Genomic DNA, 17500 nt, shown 5'->3' on the forward strand with positions numbered 1-17500 from the left:
AGCGACGCGCACTCCCTGAGGGAGAGCAGCCCGGATTTCACACAGAGAAATCTATTGTGTCAAAAAAAAAGAGAGAAATACAAATACAGATTATCAGAAGGCCTTTGTTATTATTATCATTGTTATGGTCCAGTGTGCTGTGTTCAGTGGTTTGATCCTCTTGTGGTTTGGTGATATGATGGAACTTCCTATCGGTTATGGTCCAGCGTGCTGTGTTCAGTGGTTTGATCCTCTTGTGGTTTGGTGATATGATGGAACTTCCTATCGGTTATGGTCCAGTGTGCTGTGTTCAGTGGTTTGATCCTCTTGTGGTTTGCTGATATGATGGAACTTCCTATCGGTTATGGTCCAGTGTGCTGTGTTCAGTGGTTTGATCCTCTTGTGGTTTGCTGAAATGATGGAACTTCCTATCGGCACGAGGAGGAAAGTACACGAAGCGGACTTTTTTTTTGTCATAAACATTTTTCATTCATCTTTAGGGTACAGAAAAACAAAACAAAGCAAACAGACAACAACAACAACAACAACAAAATACATGGAAAAACAAGAACAACAACAACAACAACAACAACAACAAACATCAACAAATGAACAAATGGTGACTGCCGGACCTTTTCTCCACCTCTTCACTTGACAAAGAGTTTATGACTCGAAACGTCGTTTTTTTATCTTCATCTTAAGGTACCTTTGATTTTGAACCATTTTTGTTACCATGGGGTATATAAAAAGGGGGGGTTGACTGCCTGGGTTCTTTCAAAACAGGATACAAACAAAACAAGAGGAAAAAATTATGAACCCACTTGGGAGAGGAGAAGTTGAGTACTTCGACTCGTAGAGCCTTCAAAGCAACTGAAGATAGCAGCAGTCACAAGTGCACTTTTTTTTCTTTTTTTTTACCATTTTAAACATCAACAAAAACGCTTTGCTCCCAAGTATATATGCACACAATTAAGGATGGACACATTATCACTGTTTACAAGCGATGGGGTTGTCGAAGCGGATTTCAGTCATCGTTTTCGGGGAGTGGGTGGGTCCTCTGGCGCGAGGCAAGGAGGAATTTTGTTTAATGTCCCGTCACACATATCAGTGATTGAAGACATTTTGTTAAAGTATCTATGAATACATTTGAGTATATCATCGGTTAGAAGGGGTGGGAGATGTGAATAAATGGAGGGTTGGGGGAAACTGGGCAAATGAGGGTGAAATGAGGGTGAAATTTGAAAAAAAAAAAATCTAAATACAATTAGAGGAAATTACTTTAAGGACTTCGTCAAAGAGAAGTCGTTAAACTGACAAGCGAAACAACTGATAGTGAATGCAAAAAGTCAAAAACATCAACGTTCTCAGTCACTTGTGAAGACACACTTTCGTGTACATAAGGCTTCATCAAGCTACAGTCAAAAATTATATGCTTAATTGTCAGGTTACTAAAGCGTATGCACTTGACATTAGAACAATACTTGGTCCGTAATGAATCTGATAATAGTCTGAGAGCTAAACTCAGGATTGGTCTGCGAATCGGACCCAGGTCTGAGAGAGTCAACTGACGAGGTTTTAGACTTGAATTCAAGCACCTATAAAAGTCTCTTTCTAGTATATTGCTTATCTCCTTGTATGACAATGGGCAATATACTTTTATACTATCTGTATGATTCTTTGCTCCCCTTTTTGCTGCCCTGACTGCTTGGTCGTTATAAAGGGATCCAGTGTGGGATGGTATCCTTGCGCGAGGCAAGGTTGCAGGGCTGATTCGCCTATTTTCGTTTCGCCTACTGCTTGATTGTGCTGCCACTCAAGGTCCCTTTTTTGAAGAGATAGACTCTGTGTATGTCCCGTTTCGCCCGCCCGGCGTTCCCGTTTCGCCTATTCAGCCTGTCTGTGTTTCTGTCTGTGTGTTAGTCTGTGTGTTGGTCTGTTTGTTTTTTGCTTTCCTTCGCATATCACACACACACATATACGCGCGCGCGCACATACACGCACGCACGCACACACATGCACGCACGCACGCACGCAAGCACGCACAGAGCCTATCTATGTTTCTGTCCGTTAGTCTGTTTGTCTTTCTTTCTCTCACATATCACACACACACACACACACACACACACACACACACACACACACACACACACACACACACACACACACACCAACTGCGCGGACAGGCAAAACTGTGACTTGGCGAAACGAAAACTGACCATCTAACCGGAGTGAAGACATGACTGTCCACATGGAGTGCAGGGACAGAGTCTGTCTCCTCACCCGTTTGTTTTCATGTGACAGACGTAACGAAAACTGACCATCTAACCGGAGTGAAGACATGACTGTCCAGATGGAATGCAGGGACAAAGTCTGTCTCCTCACCGGTTTGTTTGCATGTGACAGACGTAACGAAAACTGACCATCTAACCTAACCGGAGCGAAGACATGACTGTCCACATGGAGTGCAGGGACAGAGTCTGTCTCCTCACCCGTTTGTTTTCATGTGACAGACGTAACGAAAACTGACCATCTAACCGGAGTGAATACATGACTGTCCACATGGAGTGCAGGGACAAAGTCTGTCTCCTCACCGGTGTGTTTGCATGTGACAGACGTAACGAAAACTGACCATCTAACCGGAGTGAAAACATGACTGTCCACATGGAGTGCAGGGACAAAGTCTGTCTCCTCACCGGTTTGTTTGCATGCGACAGACGTAACAAAAACTGACCATCTAACCGGAGAGAAGACATGACTGTCCACATGGAGTGCAGTGACAGAGTCTGTCTCCTCACCGGTTTGTTTGCATGTGACAGACGTAACGAAAACTGACCATCTAACCTAACCGGAGTGAAGACATGACTGTCCACATGGAGTGCAGGGACAGAGTCTGTCTCCTCACCGGTGTGTTTGCATGTGACAGACGTAACGAAAACTGACCATCTAACCTAACCGGAGTGAAGACATGACTGTCCACATGGAGTGCAGGGACAGAGTCTGTCTCCTCACCCGTTTGTTTGCATGTGACAGACGTAACGAAAACTGACCATCTAACCGGAGTGAAGACATGACTGTCCACATGGAGTGCAGGGACAGAGTCTGTCTCCTCACCCGTTTGTTTGCATGTGACAGACGTATCGAAGTCAATGATCACACAGTTTGGCTTTTATTGCATTGGTGGAAACTATCCGTGTCCGTGTCCGGTTTTTTGTTGTTGTTGTTGTTGTGTGCGTCCGTTGTGTGTGTGTTTCTTGTTTGTTTGTTTGTTTTTTTCCATTCCGTTTTTTTTTCTCTCTATTTTTTTGACATACAGTACAACATGTGTAACATATGAACAAGAAAAGAAAAAAAAGTAGCACATATATATACAGCACATATAATGAAGCTCATGCCATTATTACAAATATCAAAGGTAGTTTTGTTGCGTGCGTGTGTTTTTTTTTGTGTGTGTGGTTTTTTTTTTTTTCTTTATAATTCATCTGCATGTACATAGGAATTAATGCATGTCGGTATATTCTAATGCTTTATATTAAATTGTGTATATTACACACACACACACACACACACACACACATATATATATATATATATATATATTACACATGTGTGTATGCGTGCTGAAGAATATATTTTTGTACATGGCCGAATGTTTGTGCTTCTTCAAAAAATGAACTTGTATTTATGGATTTACTATTATTCAATTTTGTCATTTTAAAAAAACAACCAAAGACGAAGAAGAAAAAGAAAAAAAGAAGAAAAAAAAAGAAGAATCGCAGACACGTATTACATTTGAAAACGGAAGCTGGGTTGATTGGTTCAGGAACATTAATTTGTGAAACACACAATGAGTGGTGAAAGACTGTGTTGCAACTTTCCGAAAGAGGTAAGATTTGGTTGGTTTGAAATTGCTCCTCGTTTCGGTCAGACTCGTGGGCGAGTATGCTCTGACGCATTCGAGTTTGTGTGTGTGCGTGCGTGTGTGTGTGTGTGTTTTTTTCTTTTACAGTTTTCCCTCGTTGATGTTTTCTTAGAACTCATCCCCCCCCCTCCCCCTGACATGAAGATTCCGAGTCATTGTCATTTGTCTGTCTCTGTCTCTCTCTTTTCTGCATTGTGTCAAGAGATGTAGCAATGTTGTTGTTTTTTTTTTTACGCGTTAATTAAAACAGAGAGCAGAGAGCGCCCAGCCTTAGACGGAAGACATGTTTCTCAGTTATCCTTAGCTTTTTTTATTTAGTTTAGTTTCTATTATTAGTTTATTCTTTCTAACATTTTTGTTGTTCATCCAGCTCAAGGTTTGTGTTTTCAAATGTGTGTGTGTGTGTGTGTGTGTGTGTGTGTGTGTGTGTGTGTGTGTGTGTGTGTGTGTGTGTGTGTGTGTGTGTGTGTGTGTGTGTGTGTAACACGTGCATTCTCTCTCTCTCTTTGTCTGTCTGTCTGTCTGTTTATGTCTCCGTCCTTGTTTTGTCTGTCTGTCTGTCTGTGGCCTTACATTAAAACAGTTCTGAGTTCTTCTGTCCTTCTCTGTTTCTAGTCTGTCTGTGTCTGTCTATCTCATTTATCTGTTTCTGGTTGCCTGCCTGCCTTCCTGTCTGTCTATCTGTCTGTCTGTCTGTCTGTCTATCTCTGTCTGTCTGTCTGTCTGTCTTTGTCTGTCTGTCTTTGTCTGTCTGTCTGTCTCTCTCGTTGTCTGTCTATTTGTCTATGTCTCTGTCGCTTTCTCTCTCCTTGTCTCTGCCTGTCTGTCTGCCTCTGTCTGTCTGCCTGTCTCTGTCTGTCTGTCTGCCTCTCTCTGTGTCTCTGTCTGTCTGTCTGCCTCTGTCTGTCTGCCTGTCTCTGTCTGTCTGTCTGCCTCTCTCTGTGTCTCTGTCTGTCTGTCTCTGTCTGTCTGTCTGTCTGCCTCTCTCTGTCTGTCTGTCTGTCTGTCTGCCCCCCCCCCTCTCTCTCTGTCTGTCTCTTTCTCTCTCCTTGTCTCTGTCTGTCTGCCTCTCTGTCTGTCTGTCTGCCTCTCTCTCTCTTTCTGTCTGTCTGTCTGCTTCTCTGTCTGTCTGTCTGCCTCTCTGTCTGTCTGTCTGTCTGCCTCTGTCTGTCTGTCTCACTCTCTCTCTCTCTCTCCCCCTCACACACTTTCTCTCTCTCTCTCTCACACACACACACACACACACACACACACTTTCTCTCTCGTTGTCTATGTGTCTCCGTCGCTTTCTCTCTCCTTGTCTCTGTCTGTCTGTCTGTCTGTCTGTGTCTCCGTCGCTTTCTCTATCCTTGTCTCTGTCTGTCTGTCTGTCTCTCTCTCTCTCTCTCTGTCTATGTCTCCGTCGCTTTCTCTCTCTCCTTGTTTTGTCTGTCTGTCTGTCTGTCTATCTGTCAAGAACTCAGCCGAGTTATGATGGACTGAACCTGGGTGCATTTTTTTTTTCTAACTGATGACTTTTCGTTATCTCTTCTTCGTCACCTGATTGCTGTCATCGGTCACAGGCCGCTGGTCTAGACAGTCAGCTTTCTGTGCTCACGTTTTTAGTGTGGATATGAAGGATTCTTGAATGGACCTGTTTTTCACTGTTCACTGGTGCCTCTGTGACAATCTCTCTGAAATGGCGTTCGCACTTCCCACGTGTTTTTTTTTTGTTGCGGTTGCGAATACTGTGAGTTATGTGGGATGCTGTATTAATTTTAATTCTTTCTGGGTTTTTTGTTTGTTTGTTTGTTTGTTTTTGTTTTTTTGTTTTTTTTCTGGGGGGTTGGGGGGGGGGGGGGGGGGGGGGGGTAGGGAGGGGTTGGGAGGTGAGGGGGGGGGTCTTATTCTCTTTTATCCCCCCCCCCCCTTTCTAATTCTCTCTCTGTTTTTTTTTTTTTGTTATTGTTTTTGTTTTTTTGTTGTTGTTTTTTGTTTTGTTTTGTTTAATTGATTTGTTGATGGAAATATATGTTAATCCATTGTGAAGATAGTTAAACTGACACATGGTATTTGAATATTCTCTCTCTCTCTCTCTCTCTCTCTCTCTCTCTCTCTCTCTCTCTCTCTCTCTCTCTCTGACTACGAAATCGGGTCGATGGGCCTCGGGTTACTTAAATATGAACCTCATCAGTAGTCCACGAAGATTGTGCGTATACATACCGTTCGATATTGTTTTTATATTCCCTTATGGAGAGCAGAAAAAAATGTTGTGAAAAGTGTAGTAGGAGAGGGGGGGGGGGGGGAGGGGGAGCGTGTTTTCCCACTTGGTGATATGAGCATGTTGCTTTAAGTCATTAAAACCATTTGAATCTTGAATCTTTTCTTTTTTGCACAGTGATTCTTTTTAGTGTCGAATACGTATGTGTGTGAAAACTTACTTTTAGAACAGAGAGAGGGACGGGAGAAAGAGAGAGGGTGAGAGAGAGAGAGAGAGAGAGAGAGAGAGAGAGAGAGAGAGATTACCATTAACACCCCCATTCCCCCCCCCCCCCCCCCCCGACCACCACCACCCCCCCCCCCCCCCCCCCACACACACACAGAGAAAAAGAAAATGGTTTGCTGATGAGGTGACGTGAAAATTAAACCACTGAACTGAACCAGATTTTTTTTTGTTTGTTTGTTTGTTTGTTGTTTTTTTACAAGGTGAACGACAAATGGCGCACGTAAAAGACCCCATGACAACGAGACAATAAAACAATACGATTTTGAATAGTAAGTAGTAAGAGCCAGGGGTTTCTTTGGTTGTTGTTGTTGTTGTTGTTGTTGTCTGTGGTTTCGTGTTTAAAACCACCCAGTTCTATAAGATAAAATAGAAATGGAAGAACACGGTTCTGGGTTTTACAATAAATTTCCTTTTAAAAGAACATAAGACTATATTTATTTCAGTCGATTAAATAGTACACGAGTAAAACAAAACAACAACAACAACAGCAGCAACAACAAAGATACAAATAGCGACATCGCTAGCAACCGCAGTCTGTTTGTATTGGGATGTGCTGTAGGGTATTCTGTTGCGGTATGTTGTGCCCTCCTCCTCCTCCTACTTCTCCTCCTTCTTCTTCTCCTCCTCCTCCTTCTTCTCCTTCTTCTTCTTCTTCTTCTTCTCCTCCTCCTTCTTCTTCTTCTTCTCCTCCTCCTCCTTCTTCTTCTTCTCCTTCTTCTTCTCCTTCTTCTTCTTCTTCTGCTTCTTCTTCTTCTCCTCCTCCTTCTCCTCCCTCCTCCTTCTCCTCCTCCTCCTTCTTCTTGTTCTTCTTGTTCTTCTTCTGCTTCTCCTCCTCCTCCTCCTTCTCCTTCTTCTTCTTCCTCCTTCTCCTCCTCCTTCTCGTTCTTATTCTTCTTAGCTCTATGAAGAGTCACTGGGTCACCCCACAGAACTGTTCATCAGATTCCCCCAGGTCTGTTCATTGTGTGTGTCAAAGCCTGGGTCTCTGCGAACGGGTTTCCCGTGCGGTCCATTCCACGATGGTGTCAGTCCATCGCTTCTTCTTCTCCATTTTTCCATACAGACACACACAGACAGACAGACAGACAGTACACACAGACACACACACACACACACACACACACACACACACACACACACACACACACACACACACACACACACACACACATTTATGCAAGTATGTAAAAAAAAAAAAGAAAAAAAAGAAGAAGAAGAAATAATGATAAACACACACACACACACACACACACACACGCACGCACGCACGCACGCACGCACGCACGCACACACACACACACACACACACACGCACGCACGCACACACACACACACACACACACACACACACACACACATGCGCACGGCACACACGAGCACAGCACATTCCTGTTTGTTCTGTTTGCATGTCTGCTTTGAATTCGTATTGTATTGTACTGTACTGTACTGAGCTGTACTGTACTGTATCACACTGTATTGCATGGTACTTTACTATACTGTACATTGTTTTTTACCACAACAGATTGCGCTGTACTGTACTGTACTGTATTGTGCTGTACTGTATCACACTATTGTATTGTATTTTACTACACTGTACATTGTTTTTTACCACAACAGATTGCGCTGTACTGTACTGTGCTGTACTGTATCACTCTGTATTGTATTGTATTTTACTACACTGTACATTGTTTTTTACCACAACAGATTGCGCTGTACTGTACTGTACTGTACTGTATCACACTGTATTGTATTTTACTACACTGTACATTACTTTTTACCACAACAGATTGCGCTGTACTGTACTGTACTGAGCTGTACTGTACTGTATCACACTGTATTGTATGGTACTTTACTATACTGTACATTGCTTTTTTACCACAACAGATTGCGCTGTACTGTACTGTACTGTACTGTGCTGTACTGTATCACACTGTATTGTATTGTATTTTACTACAATGTACATTGCTTTTTACCACAACAGATTGCGCTGTACTGTACTGTACTGTGCTGTACTGTACTGTACTGTATCACACTGTATTGTATTGTATTTTACTATACTGTACACTGCTTTTTACCACAACAGATTGCGCTGTACTGTACTGTACTGTACTGAGCTGTACTGTACTGTACTGTACTGTATTACACTGTATTGTATTGTATTTTACTACACTGTACATTGCTTTTTACCACAACATATTTCTCTGTGTGAAATTCGGGGAGAGCGCATCATTGCAGTACAGCGCCTGCCTTTTTTCATTTTTCTTCTTCATCATTATCATGATTATTATTATCATCAAAAACATTATCTTTACTATTATTGTTGTTGTTGTTGTTGCTGTTTTTGTTGTTAATTTGCTGCTTGGTCTGTTTGTTTTGTTTTGTTTTGTTTTTGTTTTTTTTCTTCTTCTTAAATTCTCTTCTTTTCTTTTGTTGTTTTACTGTTCGACCTTCGGTACATGTAAGACCAGTTGGTTAATGGATTTTTTTTTCTTTCTTTTTTCTTCCTTTTTTTCTTTTCTTTCTTTAGTTTAACGTCTTTTCACTGGTAAGTGATATTAGACGGAGACTTTTTTTTTTCTATGGGTCGGTGTGTGTGTGAGTGTGTGTGTGTGTGTGTGTGTGTGTGTGTGTGTGTGTGTGTGTGTGTGTGTGTGTGTGTGTGTGTGTGTGTGTGTGCGGTTGCTATTGCACTCGGTCTCTCGAACATAAACAAGACGAAGACAAGTGTAAAGTTCTTAGAAATTTTATTCTCCAAAATAGAAATGAAAAATATGGATAAATCATGAGAGAAAAAATCTAGTAAAATAGATCATGGACTTTAAAAAAAAATCTCTTCTTCTTCTTCTTCTTCTTGTGCTGCTACTACCACTACCACTACCACTACCACTATCACTACCACTACCACTAATAATAACTACGATTTGAATTTTCATAGCTCTGGTACTGACAGACAAGCATACAAAGACAGACAGAGAGCTTCAAATAACCATACAAGAGCCGTCAAATCATGAACATTTACAATATAATGTCCTGTAATTTTTTTTTTTTTTAACTAAAATGATCAGAGACTTACACGCAATAAGAATGAAATCAGAACTAAATACGTACCAACAACTGCATTAATTACTATAAAGAAAATCATAATGAAGTGAAAGAAAATTTTAATGGGGATGGTTCAGAATGTTCCATAAAGTAAGATAGATCATTGACTTTATTCTCTTCTTCTTCTTCTGGTACTACTACTACCACTACCACTAATAATAACTACGATTTGAATTTTCGTAGCTCTGGTACTGACAGAGACAGATAGAGAGCATCAAATAACTATAGAAGAGCCGTCAAATCATGAACATTTACAATATAATGTCCTGTATTTGTTGTTTTTGTTTTTTTTTTAAACTAAAATAATCAGAGCCTTACACGCAATAAGAATGAAATCAGAACCAAACACGTACCAACAACTGCATTAATTGCTATAAAGAAAATCATAATGAAGTGAAGGAAAATTTTAATGGGGGTGGTTCAGAATGTTCCGAAAAGGCAGTACATATGAACAGGTCTTTGGGAAATTTTGTACAGGCGCAACTGATTTTTGTACTATGTTCGTCAATCTTATGTACGTATTTCAACTTCCTTTGGAGAGCGGATATATGTGGTTTATGTGATTCGTTTTACAACTAAAGATATAAGACTGGGCAGGCATGAAAAAAAAAAAATCAATTGTTGTATCTGTTTGAACTTCCGAATCTGTACCAACTATAGCAACATTTTCTTTTTAATTCCAAATTGAGAGGACAAGGTACACTATTCATTAAGTTTTCTCTGTCATGTCGACAAGAAATGCTGTTGACATTCACATCTCCAAAAGACAGTGTCCTGGCTGAATATCTCTGATCAAGACAAAAATGTGTATCTATCATCTTCAAGAATTTTCATTTCTGTTAGAACTTTGTTTGTTGCCAGTGTCCGGTATATGAACCTGGAGCCATTTTAATTTGACATCTTTTTTTTTCTTTCTTTTTTTTTTTCTTTTTTCATTTCCAAAATATCTCTTTTCCAAGCAATTTTTTTTTTATGTAATCATTTGCCTTCCATTTTAAAAGCAGTTTGGATTAACTCACTCAGTACGGCCAGTCCTCTCTTCTCCTCTATACAGACCCCTCGGATGTCCAGTGGGTGTCTGAATGACGGAACCTTTAGCTTACGTCGTCAGAATTGTGGTATTCTTTGTCAACATTCACGTCTTCAGTATAAGAGCCTTCCGCTTGCAGTATTTTGATGATGGTAATTGGGGTGAAACGCTGTTAACGTCGTCTCTTTCGCCGTTCGTGTGGGGAGAGTTAAACTCATTTGAAACTAGCACACATAATTGTAACGTTTCGCTCCTTGGGATAACTACTCCAGCAGATATTTTTTTCCTGCTTTTAATTTGCATTTTCTTCTTAGCATTGTACGTTTCAGAGCTGATACATACATTTTTCAAGTTCGGAATTCCAAGCCCTCCATCGTTTGATAATAATAATAATAATAATAATAATAATAATAATAATAAAATACAGGCTTATATCGCGCCGTGCCCCCATCACAAATGGGGCTCACCGTGCTTTACAATAAGATATACAAATTTAAGACTAATCGACATAAAAAAATATATGTATAAAAAATAAAATAAAATAAAAATGAAATGAAATTGAATAGAATAAAATAAATAAATAAATAAATAGATACTGTCTCACATCTCACATTTTGCTGAAAATACATATTTCAGACTATCTCACATCACGCTGGCTAAAATCGACTTGCTTCAAACTCAGTGACATATATAAAAAAAATACACACACACACACACACACACACACACACACACACACACACACACACACACACACACACACACACACACATGTATGTTCTTGGTTTGCTATTTTCCTGCTTTATCTTGTCACGTTTGTTGTTGTTCCACACAAACTGGTTGTATAAAGTTTGGATTTTTCTCAATCAGTTTGTCGGGTGGGGTCGGCTTAAACATCAGGTGAGACACCTCACGGAAATGTTAGAACGGGGTTTCAGTGAGATACTTCATTGAAATTTTAGAACGGGGTTTCAGTGAGATACTTCATTGAAATGTTAGAACGGGGTTTTAGTGAGATACCTCATGGAAATATTAGAGTGGGGTTTCAGTGAGATACTTCATGGAAATGTTAGAACGGGGTTTCAGTGAGATACTTCATTGAAATGTTAGAAAGGGGTTTCAGTGAGATACTTCATTGAAATGTTAGAACGGGGTTTCAGTGACATACTTCATGGAAATGTTAGAGTGAGGTTTCAGTGAGATACTTCATTGAAATGTTAGAATGGGGTTTCAGTGAGATACTTCATGGAAATGTTAGAACGGGGTTTCAGTGACATACTTCATGGAAATGTTAGAGTGGGGTTTCAGTGAGATACTTCATGGAAATGTTAGAACGGGGTTTCAGTGACATACTTCATGGAAATGTTAGAGTGGGGTTTCAGTGAGATACTTCATGGAAATGTTAGAATGGGGTTTCAGTGAGATACTTCATGGAAATGTTAGAAAAGGGTTTCAGTGACATACTTCATGGAAATGTTAGAGTGGGGTTTCAGTGAGATACTTCATGGAAATGTTAGAGTGGGGTTTCAGTGAGATACTTCATGGAAATGTTAGAACGGGGTTTCAGTGAGATACTTCATTGAAATGTTAGAAAGGGGTTTCAGTGAGATACTTCATGGAAATGTTAGAGTGGGGTTTCAGTGAGATACTTCATGGAAATGTTAGAATGGGGTTTCAGTGAGATACTTCATGGAAATGTTAGAACGGGGTTTCAGTGAGATACTTCATGGAAATGTTAGAGTGGGGTTTCAGTGAGATACTTCATGGAAATGTTAGAACGGGGTTTCAGTGACATACTTCATGGAAATGTTAGAGTGGGGTTTCAGTGAGATACTTCATTGAAATGTTAGAACGGGGTTTCAGTGAGATACTTCATGGAAATGTTAGAACGGGGTTTCAGTGAGATACTTCATGGAAATGTTAGAGTGGGGTTTCAGTGAGATACTTCATGGAAATGTTAGAACGGGGTTTCAGTGAGATACTTCATGAAATGTTAGAGTGGGGTTTCAGTGAGATACTTCATGGAAATGTTAGAATGGGGTTTCAGTGAGATACTTCATGGAAATGTTAGAACGGGGTTTCAGTGAGATACTTCATGGAAATGTTAGAACGGGGTTTCAGTGAGATACTTCATGGAAATGTTAGAATGGGGTTTCTTCCCAGAGGTGTATTGCTTCTCTTTGACCACATTTTAGATACTATTTTGAACTCCTTTTTTTCTTTTCTTTTCTTTTTTTTGTGTGTGTGTGTGTTCAGAGTAATTTTTCAGTTCACATTTCGTTAAGTCACTCATGAACCAGATAACCAATATTTTAGAATCTTTTGGAGTCCACGCTAAGTTTAGTTAATTCGGGCATGTGCTTATCGCTTGTCAAATTTTTTTTTTTTTTTCTTAATTTAGTTTATTTATTTGTTTATTTATCTCTTCATTTATTCCTTCATTTATTCATTCTGCTTTCAAGCCAGACTGGTTGAGTTTTTTTCTATTGTGTAGTGTGTTATTTTTTTCTATTGTGTAGTGTGTTATTTTTTTCTATTGTGTAGTGTGTTATAGTCCATAAAAAAAAAAAAATATTTCTAAATTTTTATTTTATTTTTTAATTTAATTTTATTTTATTTCTTATTTGTTTATTTATTTATTTCTTTTTTTTTTTAATTGTTATTTTTTATTTATTTTATTCTATTTATTTATTTATTTATTTTTTTAATTTTTTATGTATGTATTTTTTTTTCCCTCAAGGCCTGACTAAGCGCGTTGGGTTACGCTGCTGGTCAGGCATCTGCTTGGCAGATGTGATGTAGCGTATATATGGATTTGACCGAACGCAGTGACGCCTCCTTGAGCTACTGATACTGATACTGATACAGTCCATAGGCTTTTCCAAATTTGTCAAGTAACTGGATAGATGTTTGAAAACATGCCTCGTTCCCCATATTCATTGTTTGAATATCATCAGCAAACAGAGAAGTTCTGTGTTCTACCTTGCTGATACAAAGTTCGTTTAAGCAATGTATCTTTTCTTTTTCCTAGTCACAAATAATTATATATATATATATCTTCAAATAAAAGAAGCAGGTAAGGTGATATAGTGCCTCCATTCCTCCATCTTATTTCTACGTTGAACCATTTTTGTTCATTGACCATTAACGGTAGAATTGGATTTCTTTGTGAGATGCTTCTACCCATCCAAAGCCTTTTTTCTGTACGTTGTTGTCTTGCATTCCTTCTGAATCAAGAGTTCTGCTTTCGTGCGAACGACAGGTATGGAAGAAGCGCTCTGATTTTGTCTCTGCGTAAGTGTCAGCGTGATATGAAAAGGTTTCATGATGATGATGATGATGATGATGACGGTGGTGGTGGTGGTGGTGGTGGGTGTGGATGATGATGATGAGGAGGAGGAGGATGGTGATGATGATGATGGTGGTGGTGGTGATGGTGGTGGGTGTGGATGATGATGATGATGAGGAGGAGGAGGAGGAGGAAGATGACGGTGGTGGTGGTGGTGGTGGGTGTGGATGATGATGAGGATGAGGAGGATGGTGATGATGAGGATGATGGTGGTGGTGGTAGTGGTGGTGGCGGTGGTGGGTTGGGTGGGGATGATGATGATGATGATGGTGATGATGATAATGATGATGATGTTGATGATAATGATGATGATGATGATAATGATGATGATGATGATGATGGTGGTGGTGGTGATGGTGTGTGCTGGTGTTGGTGGTGATGGTGGGTGTGGTGGGGATGATGACGAAAATGATGATGATGATGATGATTCTTCTTCTTCTTATTATTATTATTATTATCATCATCGTTATTATTATTATCATCATTATTTCTTTGAGCATACCTTTTTGGACCCTGTGGTGTAGCCTTCATCTCATGTCGGCGTGTGTGGTTGTTGGTTTTTGCCCTTTGGCTCTGGTGCTGTTCGTTCTTGCTGTTGCTGCTGCTGCCTCACTTTCCTTATCAAGTCTGGGCTGCGCGAAAGACAGAATAGAATCACAGAATATACCGAGCAGCTTGAACGAACTGAGCTCTGTGTCTGAAACACAAGGAAGAATAATCATGTCTGTGTGTCTCTCTCGCTCTCTGTCTCTAACTCTCTCTCTCTGTCTCTCTCTCTCTCACTCCCCCCTCTCTCTCTCTCTCCCTACCCCCTTCTTTCTCTCTCTCTCTTTCTCTATCTCTCTCTCATCTCTGAACGGTCTAAAGCATCCCTAAACGGCCTCGGATGACAAAAGACATAGGTAATGTAACAGAACTCAAGAGATTCCTTTTTGACATCTGGAACCAGGGAAGAGTTAAATAAGAACAAAGAAATGGACGAACAGCTTAAAATGTTCAGAGAAGAAAAAGAATTATTCCAATAGTTAGCAAGATCCTAATCTGACAGCAAATCTATTTGGAAAGCCATGAACCAGCTGAGTAATGAGCAAATAGCTACACAAAGCACATCACTTTCAGCCGCCAATATTTTCTCCCCCTCCACTAGACCTTGAGTGGTGGTCTGGACGCTAGTCATTCGGATGAGACGATAAACCGAGGTCCTGTGTGCTAGCATGCACTTAGCTCACGCAAAAGAACCCATGGCAACAAAAATGGGTGGCGCTGTAGTGTAGCGACGCGCTGTCCCTGGGCAGAGTAGCCCGAATTTCACACAGAGAAATCTGTTGTGATATAAAAAGAAATACAAATGCATATACAAATATTGATAGCTTAACGTACATTTCTGCAATGCAGCAACCATTAAATGAGACAAAACAATCAAATACACTTTCGATGCTCCGACTGAACTTTGCAAATCTGCAAATATTTCATCCACTTTGAATATTCATTTCATGTATATCCATGAAGTTTTTAATGCTCTCTATCAGAATTAAAACAAACGGGTGCCAGAGGCCTCGATGGTATAGACGGGAAAATATCAAAACTATCAGCCCCTTTTGTAGAATCCCTTTCACGGAATGTAATGTATGTGTCAGAACAATATCAAAAGCCAAGATCGCTTAAAATCGCTCTAAGTTATTCGCATTTTCAAGAATGGTGATCGTTGTGAACCTTCAAACTACAGACCCATCTCTATTTTATCAGTTATATTGAAACTTTTGGAATAGCATATTAATAAACATATTCTACATCAATAAAAAAGTGTCTGTGTTTGTTCCAATGTACCCTTTGTTTACCTGTTTCCTAGCTGAATCAGTAGTGTAAGCAGCAGTGACATGAAGTTGAGTACCTTGCAAATGGAGAGAGTTACCGCTCTTTATTGTTGTTTAACTCACTCAGTACGGCCAGTCCTCTCTTTTCCTCTACACAGACCCCTCGGATGTCCAGTGGGTGTCTGAATGACCCAACCTTTAGCTTCCGTCGTCAGAATTGTGGTATTCTTTGTCAACATTCACCTCTTCAGTATAAGAGCCTTCCACTTGCAATATTTTGATGGTGGTAATTGGGGTGAAACGCTGTCAACGTCGTCTCTTTCGCCGTTCGTATGGAGAGAGTTAATCCTTTGCTCTTCTACCCACATGGCGCTTTCTTTTTTTTCTGTGTCATTTTAATTATATTAAATTGTTTCTTCCAAACCAGTCTTCTTTTAGACCTTAACACTCTTGTCACACCACAATAACAAATTCAATAGATCATTGGCTTTCTAGTGTAAATGATAATGAAATTACTGGAGCTTTTTTTGTTGTTGTTGTTGTTGTTGTTGATTTTGCTACGGCTTTTGGTGTTATTGATCATTCTCTTCTTTTACGAAAATTAAAGATTTATGGTTCATCTCTCAATACTTAAGAACTCATTTCATCATTTCTTTCTGACAGAAAAACAAATTGTATCGACTAATAGATCTGAATCTGTACTATTTTCTATTAATTACGGTATACCTCAAGGTTCTGCTTTGGGACCAATTCTATTTTCTGTATATATCTCTGTGTGTGTGTGTGTGTGTGTGTGTGTGTGTGTGTGTGTGTGTGTGTGTGTGTGTGTGTGTGTGTAAACGACTTACCCTTATCTATACAGGCACCATGCGAATTGTTTGCTGATGAATCAACTAGACATGTCAGTAATTCTAAACTGTGTAGCATACCCTCTTCTCTGTAGGAAAGCATGGATGATTTGACTTAATGGTTTGAATTTAACCACACGAGTCTCCATCCGAAGAAAACTAAATACTTGATAATTGCAACAAGACAAAAGTGTCAAAGTCTGCCTGTAAACTGTTCGTCTATCCACGTCAGCGAGGAGAAGATGGAAAACGTTGAACGCTATCAGATTATTAGCGTTACAGTTGATATCATGGTCACTTCACAGTTTCTTATTGTGAAACACACACACACACACACACACACACACACACACACACACACACACACACACACACACACACACACACACACACACACACAAAACCCCCTGAAGTATCCAAGAGTATCAGCTACCTAAGATAGAACACGTTTGTAATTTTCATTGCCTTAGAAGTTATTTGTCAATGCTCATGTCGAATACAACATAATTATGCTTCATCCTTGATAATGGACTCGGCAAATAAGAAGAATACTTTGAATCTCTTTCTTTGAGTCTCCGTGGGGAGCATTGGAATTAAGTCTTCTAAAAATAAAAATAAAAATAAAAAAAAATTCTCATCACTAATTTCTTCTAATCACACAACTCTGGATATTCTTCCACTACCACCTAAAGTTTAATTCACTCAGTACGGCCAGTCCTCTCTTCTCCTCTACACAGACCCCTCGGATGTCCAGTGGGTGTCTGAATGACCCAACCTTTAGCTTCCGTCGTCAGAATTGTGGTATTCTTTGTCAACATTCACCTCTTCAATATAAGAGCCTTCCGCTTGCAATATTTTGATGATGGTAACTGGGGTAGAAACGCTGTTAACGTCGTCTCTTTCGCCGTTTGTATGGAGAGAGTTAATATGATAAGATTTTTTATCTGCGTTTAAAAGCATGTTTGGTTTATCCC

The 17500-nt window shown here is 39.9% G+C and overlaps 2 long non-coding RNA genes across 3 annotated transcripts in view; one reads left to right on the forward strand and one right to left on the reverse strand.

Annotated features, from left to right (window-relative positions):
- The window catches only part of LOC143277554 (uncharacterized), a 617781-nt gene that overhangs the window by 261808 nt on the left and 338473 nt on the right, over positions 1–17500 (forward strand). The window lies entirely within an intron of this gene.
- Positions 14110–17500, reverse strand: part of LOC143277556 (uncharacterized) — a 132680-nt gene continuing 129289 nt past the window's right edge. Inside the window, exon 3 of the long non-coding RNA XR_013053762.1 lies at positions 14110–14496. This is a non-coding gene — a long non-coding RNA (uncharacterized LOC143277556). The remainder of the gene's footprint in view (positions 14497–17500) is intronic.

Source organism: Babylonia areolata, chromosome 34, assembly GCF_041734735.1.
Source record: "Babylonia areolata isolate BAREFJ2019XMU chromosome 34, ASM4173473v1, whole genome shotgun sequence".
NCBI classification, from domain to species: domain Eukaryota; kingdom Metazoa; phylum Mollusca; class Gastropoda; order Neogastropoda; family Buccinidae; genus Babylonia; species Babylonia areolata.